This window comes from Oryzias latipes, chromosome 9 (genome assembly GCF_002234675.1).
Source record: "Oryzias latipes chromosome 9, ASM223467v1".
Lineage (NCBI taxonomy): Eukaryota > Metazoa > Chordata > Actinopteri > Beloniformes > Adrianichthyidae > Oryzias > Oryzias latipes.
In genome coordinates this window covers 11,529,239-11,536,639 of record NC_019867.2, presented here as the reverse complement: position 1 = coordinate 11,536,639, position 7,401 = coordinate 11,529,239, and positions in this window count along the sequence as shown.

Below are 7,401 nucleotides of genomic sequence, written 5' to 3'. Positions count from 1 at the left end.
CTGTTCTAACCGGGAGAGTGCAAGGCTAAATAGTGCGTGTGCCCGTCCGTGTGCGCGTGCCCGCTGTGCGTACCTGCTACGCTGACAAGCGCTGTGCGTAGGAGGTGGACATGTCTTGGCTGTGAGCTGCATGTTACGTGCGTCCTGTGTGAGCCTAAGTGAGGTTTTTGCAGTTTGTCAACGTGTGTGTGCGGGATCGCGTGTGCATGCTCTTATGCGCGCTAGTATGCGCGCGCGCCCGTTCCGTGCATAAATAAATACTCACCGTGGTTGCGTTGACTTTACCTGATTCACATATGAGGACATGGGAAGGGGGGGGGACAAGAGAAAAGAGAGAGGAAAAGAGAAAGAACAAAAAACAAAAACAACGAAACAACAACAGAAACATGAATGTGAGAGAAAGAAAAAACACTTTTCCTGAGAGGTGTGGATTATTGATGATCCGATTATTTCCTATTCAATTAAATAAGTTTGCGGGTTTCTTCTGGGCGTCGCAGATGTCAGTGCACCTCTGAAAGCCTTCAGCACAGCCAGGGTGTTACCTCTGGGTCCCGGAACAGCTTGCCATTCACAAAAAGTTTATCAACGGCAACCACCGCGCGTGCTCCAGCAGACAGGTGCTTCCTCCTCAGCGGGAAGAGGATTTTCCGCCGGCGGAGGATCTCGCCTGGAAACTGATCATTCACGCTGTAATGTGTGCCTTTCAGCTCGCGTCCTCTGCTTTTTACCTGCTCCTTTTGTTTATAATGTTCAAATTTAGCAACAATAGGACGGGGACGCTGATTGTCCGGCCTTTTCCCTCCGAGCCGGTGAACCCTGTGGAAGGAGATCTTCTGGACTTCCTCCTTGGGGATCTTCAGATGGTCTTCCAAAAAGGACCTCACCATGGCCTCGGGGACTTCTCCTGCCTCCTCTGGAACCCCGGAGATTACTAGATTGTCCCTCATGCTCCTTGACTGAAGATCCAGGAGGGTTTCCTTGATTGATCGGTTCTCCTCGGAGAGACGAGCGGTGTCGCTGCTCAGAGTCTTGACGGTCTCTCTGAGGGCCTTGTTCTCCTCTGCGAGCTCCCGCACCTGCTGCTGGCTGAATTCCAGAGACTCCCGCAGACCTTGAAATTCTCTATGGAGGATCTCCAGCAAGTTGAGGCGGCCATCAAAGCTGGAGAGCTTTTTATCAATCGAGTCCAGGATATCGCTCACGCCGCTGCCTGGAGAGGACGCAGCCCCGGGAGAGACCTCAGGCCGTCCACGCTTGGAGGAGGGGGTGGTGGTGGCGGTTTTGGGTTTCACCATGACGCAGGTATTGTAGCACTCGTCGATGTATTTCTCCAGGTCCTCCAGGCTGACAGAAGCTTAATACTCTTAACAGGTTATGTTAATTTGCCGGAAATATTTTAATATGGCGGAAAAAATGAAAACAAGATCGAAAATGTTTGTTCAAATGCTTACGCGCCGCCGAGTCGACTCACCACACTCGTCTCGCTGGGTCTCGCGATACTACAGCATCACGTCTCTCCTCTCAAGTTCTGGTACAATGCTTTTTTTTCCATACACTCTTCATTTTCCTTACAGCGCACGACCACCAGGGGGAGGGGAAGGGGGGGGGGGCATCAATTCATTTATTTATTTACATACCCCTCGCGCTGTGCTTTCGCGTGCATTCGACCCCTGTATTATTTAAAAAAAAGCGTTCACTCCGCTGTTTTATGGAGCTCAAATGACCCCAAGAGACAATACTTTATTTATTTTTCTCCAAAAACAAAAGCGTTCACTCCGCTGTTTTACGGAGCTAAAATGACCCCAAGAGACAATACTTTATTTTTATTTTTCTCCAAAAACAAAAGCGTTCACTCCGCTGTTTTACGGAGTGCAAATGACCCCAAGAGACAATACAGTATTTTTATTTTTCTCCAAAAACAAAAGCGTTCACTCCGCTGTTTTACGGAGCTAAAATGACCCCAAGAGACTATACAGTATTTTATTTTTTTCTCCAAAAACAAAAGCGTTCAATACGCTGTTTTACGGAGCTCAAATGACCCCAAGAGACAATACTTTATTATTTTTTACTCCAAAAACAAAAGCGTTCACTCCGCTGTTTTACGGAGTGCAAATGACCCCACTAGACTATGCTTTTTTATTTTCCTATTTTCATTTTCCTTACACCGCACGACCACCAGGGGGAAGGGGGGGGTATATTTTTTTTTAAATTTTTTGTCATACCCCTCGCGCTGTAGTTTGGGGTATATTTGACCCCCGTATTTTTAAAAAAAAAAAAAAAAATCCCATCCGCTGTTTTTCGGAGCACCTGTGACCCCACGAGGCATTTTTTTGTTTATGGCATTTGGCAATTCCCTCGCGCTGTAGTTTGGGGTGCATTTGACCCCCGTATTTTTAAAAAAAAAAATAAAAATTCCAACCGCTGTTTTTCGGAGCACGTGTGACCCCACGAGGCGTTTTTTTTTTTTTTTTTTTGGTGGATGGCATTTGGCAATTCCCTCACGCTGTAGTTTGGGGTGCATTTGACCTCCGTATTTATATAACCCTCCCACTCGCTCAGGTGGGCATGTGCTTTGGGGTCTGCATGACCCCCCAAAAAATCCGCTGTTTTACGGAGCTAAAAAACATTCAGTCCGCTGTTTTACGGATCGTAAACGACCCCACGAGAAATTTCTCTGTGGCCGGCATAAAAAACATTCAGTCCGCTGTTTTACGGATCGTAAACGACCCCGCGAGACAATACTTTTTTTATCATCCTCTCTTCATTGTCCTTACACCCCACGACCACCAGGGGGTGGAGGGGGAGGAGGGGGGCATCAATTTATTTATTTATTTTCATACCTCTCGCGCTGTGCTTTGGCGTGCATTTGACCCCATATTTTTTTCATCTCTTCATTGTCCTTACACCCCACGACCACCAGGGGGTGGAGGGGGAGGAGGGGATGAGGGGGGGCATCAATCTATTTATTTATTTTCATACCTCTCGCGCTGTGCTTTGGCGTGCATTTGACCCCATATTTTTTTCATCTCTTCATTGTCCTTACACCCCACGACCACCAGGGGGTGGAGGGGGAGGAGGGGATGAGGGGGGGCATCAATCTATTTATTTATTTTCATACCCCTCGCGCTGTCTTTTGGGTGCATTTGACCCCGTATTTAAAAAAAAAAAAAACATTCACTCCGCTGGTTTACGGAACATAAAGGACCCCATCCTCTCTTCATTGTACTTACACCCCACGACCACCAGGGGGTGGAGGGGATGAGGGGGGGCATCAATCTATTTATTTATTTTCATACCCCTCGCGCTGTCTTTTGGGTGCATTTGACCCCGTATTTTTTTTTCTTCATTGTCCTTACACCCCACGACCACCAGGGGGTGGAGGGGGGGAGAAGGGGGGCATCAATTTATTTATTTATTTTCATACCTCTCGCGCTGTACTTTAGGGTGCATTTGACCCCGTACTTTTTTTAAAAAAAAAACTTTCACTCCACTGTTTTACAGAGTATAAATGACCCCACGAGACATTACTTGGTGGCCGGCATTTGGCAATTCCCTCGCGCTGTACTTTAGGGTGCATTTGACCCCTGTTTTTTTTTTTTATCCATCCACTGTTTTACTGTGAGTGACCAACGAGACATTCTTTTTTTTTTTTTCTCTCTCTTCATTTCCTTACCCCTCGCACTTGCTTAGGTTGGCGTGTGCTTTAGAAAAATCCCTTCCCCAGACACAGGGACACAGACACAGAAAGCTGTAGAACGAGCACAGAGAACACGCGCGAGAGAGATAGAGGGGGGAGGGAGGCATGCGGAGACCTCCGCTCTGTGAGGCCGACCGAGGCACGTTAGAGAAATCCCCTCCGCTGTCAAGCCAAGAGAACAGCCTGCATCGCTGTTTTTTTTTTTACATGGAAGGGAAACATAAATGACTCTCAACAAACAGAAACTTGGATGAGAGAGAAACAGAGAAAAGAAAAAAGAAAAAGACAAAAGAAAACCAAAAACAACAACCAAATCCTCTCTTCGAAGGAGTTCTATTCGCGTAGAGCGAAGAGAAGACAGCCGCTGAAATCTCACATCCAAAGCTCACACCAAATACGTGTGCAGAGCTCAGGTTTTGGGGCCAAGACAAAGGGAGCTACGGACACGGCTCATGAAAAGCTGCTCCAGTGGCCAGAAGGGAGGAGGGTGCGTGATGGTGCACTCAGGGGCTGCGGGCTTCTGGGACAGCAACAGACTCCACCTTACAGCCGCGAGGCTGTGTAATTGTTGGCTCATTCGTAAAGCTCTGAGGCTGTGTGGCTCTGTTTGCGAAAGGCTTCAGCCTGCCCCCACACAGGGCTCCTGCGAGACAGAGAACGCACTCTGCACACACTCACGAGCAGGCGAGAGAAACAGCAGGCCAGACGCAGAGGAGGGACCGTGCTGCCTGCAGCTGCGAGCAAAGACCAGAGTTTTTTTTTTTTTTTTTGAGGAAGCAAGGGAACTCGGCCGATCAGCAGCTTTCTTCTGTGTTTCAAAGCAGGGAGGTTCTCAGCTCAGGGAGCGGGCAGGGCCCTGCAAGAAAAGCAGCGTCTCGCAGCTATGCCGAGCAGGATTTTCAATGTCACTAATCACAAAGAGAAAATAAAAAGGATGCTCGTTGGAGCATCGCTGGTTTTACACGCCTGAGTGTCTGCAAGTCACGTCCAAAGCCGCTCGGCTTCGGCTCATTCGCAGAGCTCTGTGAGCCTGCCCCCACAGAGGGCCCCTGAGGAAACAGCGGCAGGGAGGCCAGAGTGGAATTTCCCTCTCTGAAGACGACGTGTTTGCATTTTTACACACACCAAATACGTGTCCACAGCTCAGCTTTTTGTGGGGCCAGATCAGAGATGAGGGCAGTGGGCAGACACAGAAAGCTTTCCGAAGGGGCTCAGAGAACGCGCGCGACAGAGAAACAGAGAGAAAGGGAAGAAGGAGGAGGAGGAGGAGGAGGAGGAGAGAAGGAATGTGAAGGAGAGACTGGGGAGAGGGGGTTGGAGACAGAGATGATTTGGCCTCGGCTCTTGGAGAATGACTGACTCGGACCGCCCAGTGGAGCCTCACTCACGAGCGGGCGGGAGAAACAGCAAGGCAGACCCAGAGGAGGAACCGTGGTGCCTGCAGCTGCGAGCAGGGAGTTTTGAGGAAGGAGGGGGCAGGGAACTCGGCCGATCAGCAGTTTTCTTCTGTGTTTTCAAAGCCGCACAGCCTTTGAGCTCTGCGAAGACAGGGGCCACGGCTCAGAGGGGGAAGAATGCAGCCTTACTCTCAGACGAGTCACACAGCCTCTGAGCTCTGCGAAGACAGGGGTCAGCCCAGGGGCAGGCCGCAGCCTTTCTTGGTGGGAGAAGAATGCAGCCTGTCGAACCAGAGCCGCACAGCCTCTGAGCTCTGCGAAGACAGGGGCCACGGCTCAGGGGGGAAGAATGCAGCCTTACTCTCAGACGAGTCACACAGCCTCTGAGCTCTGCAAAGACAGGGGTCAGCCCAGGGGCAGGCCGCAGCCTTTCTTGGTGGGGGAAGAATGCAGCCTGTCGAAACAGAGCCAGCCGCACAGCCTCTGAGCTCTGCGAAGACAGGGGCCACGGCTCAGAGGGGGAAGAATGCAGCCTTACTCTCAGACGAGTCACACAGCCTCTGAGCTCTGCGAAGACAGGGGTCAGCCCAGGGGCAGGCCGCAGCCTTTCTTGGTGGGGGAAGAATGCAGCCTGTCGAAGCAGAGCCAGCCGCACAGCCTCTGAGCTCTGCGAAGACAGGGGCCACGGCTCAGAGGGGGAAGAATGCAGCCTTACTCTCAGACGAGTCACACAGCCTCTGAGCTCTGCGAAGACAGGGGTCAGCCCAGGGGCAGGCCGCAGCCTTTCTTGGTGGGGGAAGAATGCAGCCTGTCGAAGCAGAGCCAGCCGCACAGCCTCTGAGCTCTGCGAAGACAGGGGCCACGGCTCAGAGGGGGAAGAATGCAGCCTTACTCTCAGACGAGTCACACAGCCTCTGAGCTCTGCGAAGACAGGGGTCAGCCCAGGGGCAGGCCGCAGCCTTTCTTGGTGGGGGAAGAATGCAGCCTGTCGAAGCAGAGCCAGCCGCACAGCCTCTGAGCTCTGCGAAGACAGGGGCCACGGCTCAGAGGGGGAAGAATGCAGCCTTACTCTCAGACGAGTCACACAGCCTCTGAGCTCTGCGAAGACAGGAGTCAGCCCAGGGGCAGGCCGCAGCCTTTCTTGGTGGGGGAAGAATGCAGCCTGTCGAAGCAGAGCCAGCCGCACAGCCTCTGAGCTCTGCGAAGACAGGGGCCACGGCTCAGAGGGGGAAGAATGCAGCCTTACTCTCAGACGAGTCACACAGCTTCTGAGCTCTGCGAAGACAGGAGTCAGCCCAGGGGCAGGCCGCAGCCTTTCTTGGTGGGGGAAGAATGCAGCCTGTCGAACCAGAGCCAGCCGCACAGCCTCTGAGCTCTGCGAAGACAGGGGCCACGGCTCAGGGGGGAAGAATGCAGCCTTACTCTCAGACGAGTCACACAGCCTCTGAGCTCTTCGAAGACAGGGGTCAGCCCAGGGGCAGGCCGCAGCCTTTCTTGGTGGGGGAAGAATGCAGCCTGTCGAACCAGAGCCGCACAGCCTCTGACCCCTGTCTTCGCAGAGCTCAGAGGCTGTGTGACTCGTCTGAGAGTAAGGCTGCATTCTTCCCCCCTGAGCCGTGGCCCCTGTCTTCGCAGAGCCAGATCAGAGATGAGGGCAGTGGGCAGACACAGAAAGCTTTCCGAAGGGGCTCAGAGAAAGCGCGCGACAGAGAAACAGAGAGAAAGGGAAGAAGGAGGAGGAGGAGGAGGAGAGAAGGAATGTGAGGCAGAGACTGGGGAGAGGGGGTTGGAGACAGAGATAATTTGGCCTCGGCTCTTGGAGGCTGACTGACTCGGACCGCCCAGTGGAGCCTCGCTCACGAGCGGGCGGGAGAAACAGCAAGGCAGACCCAGAGGAGGAAACGTGGTGCCTGCAGCTGCTAGCAGGGAGTTTTGAGGAAGGAGGGGCAGGGAATTCTGCCGATCAGCAGTTTTCTTCTGTGTTTCAAAGCAGGGAGTTTCTCAGCTCAGGCAAAGGCCAGAGTGTGTCACGTCCAAAGCCGCTTGGCTTCGGCTCATTCGCAGAGCTCTGAGAGCCTGCCCCCACAGAGGGCCCCTGAGGAAGCAGCGGCAGGGAGGCCAGAGTGGAATTTCCCTCTCTGAAGACGACGTGTTTGCATTTTTACACACACCAAATACGTGTCCACAGCTCAGCTTTTTGTGGGGCCAGATCAGAGATGAGGGCAGTGGGCAGACACAGAAAGCTTTCCGAAGGGGCTCAGAGAACGCGCGCGACAGAGAAACAGAGAGAAAGGGAAGAAGGGAGGA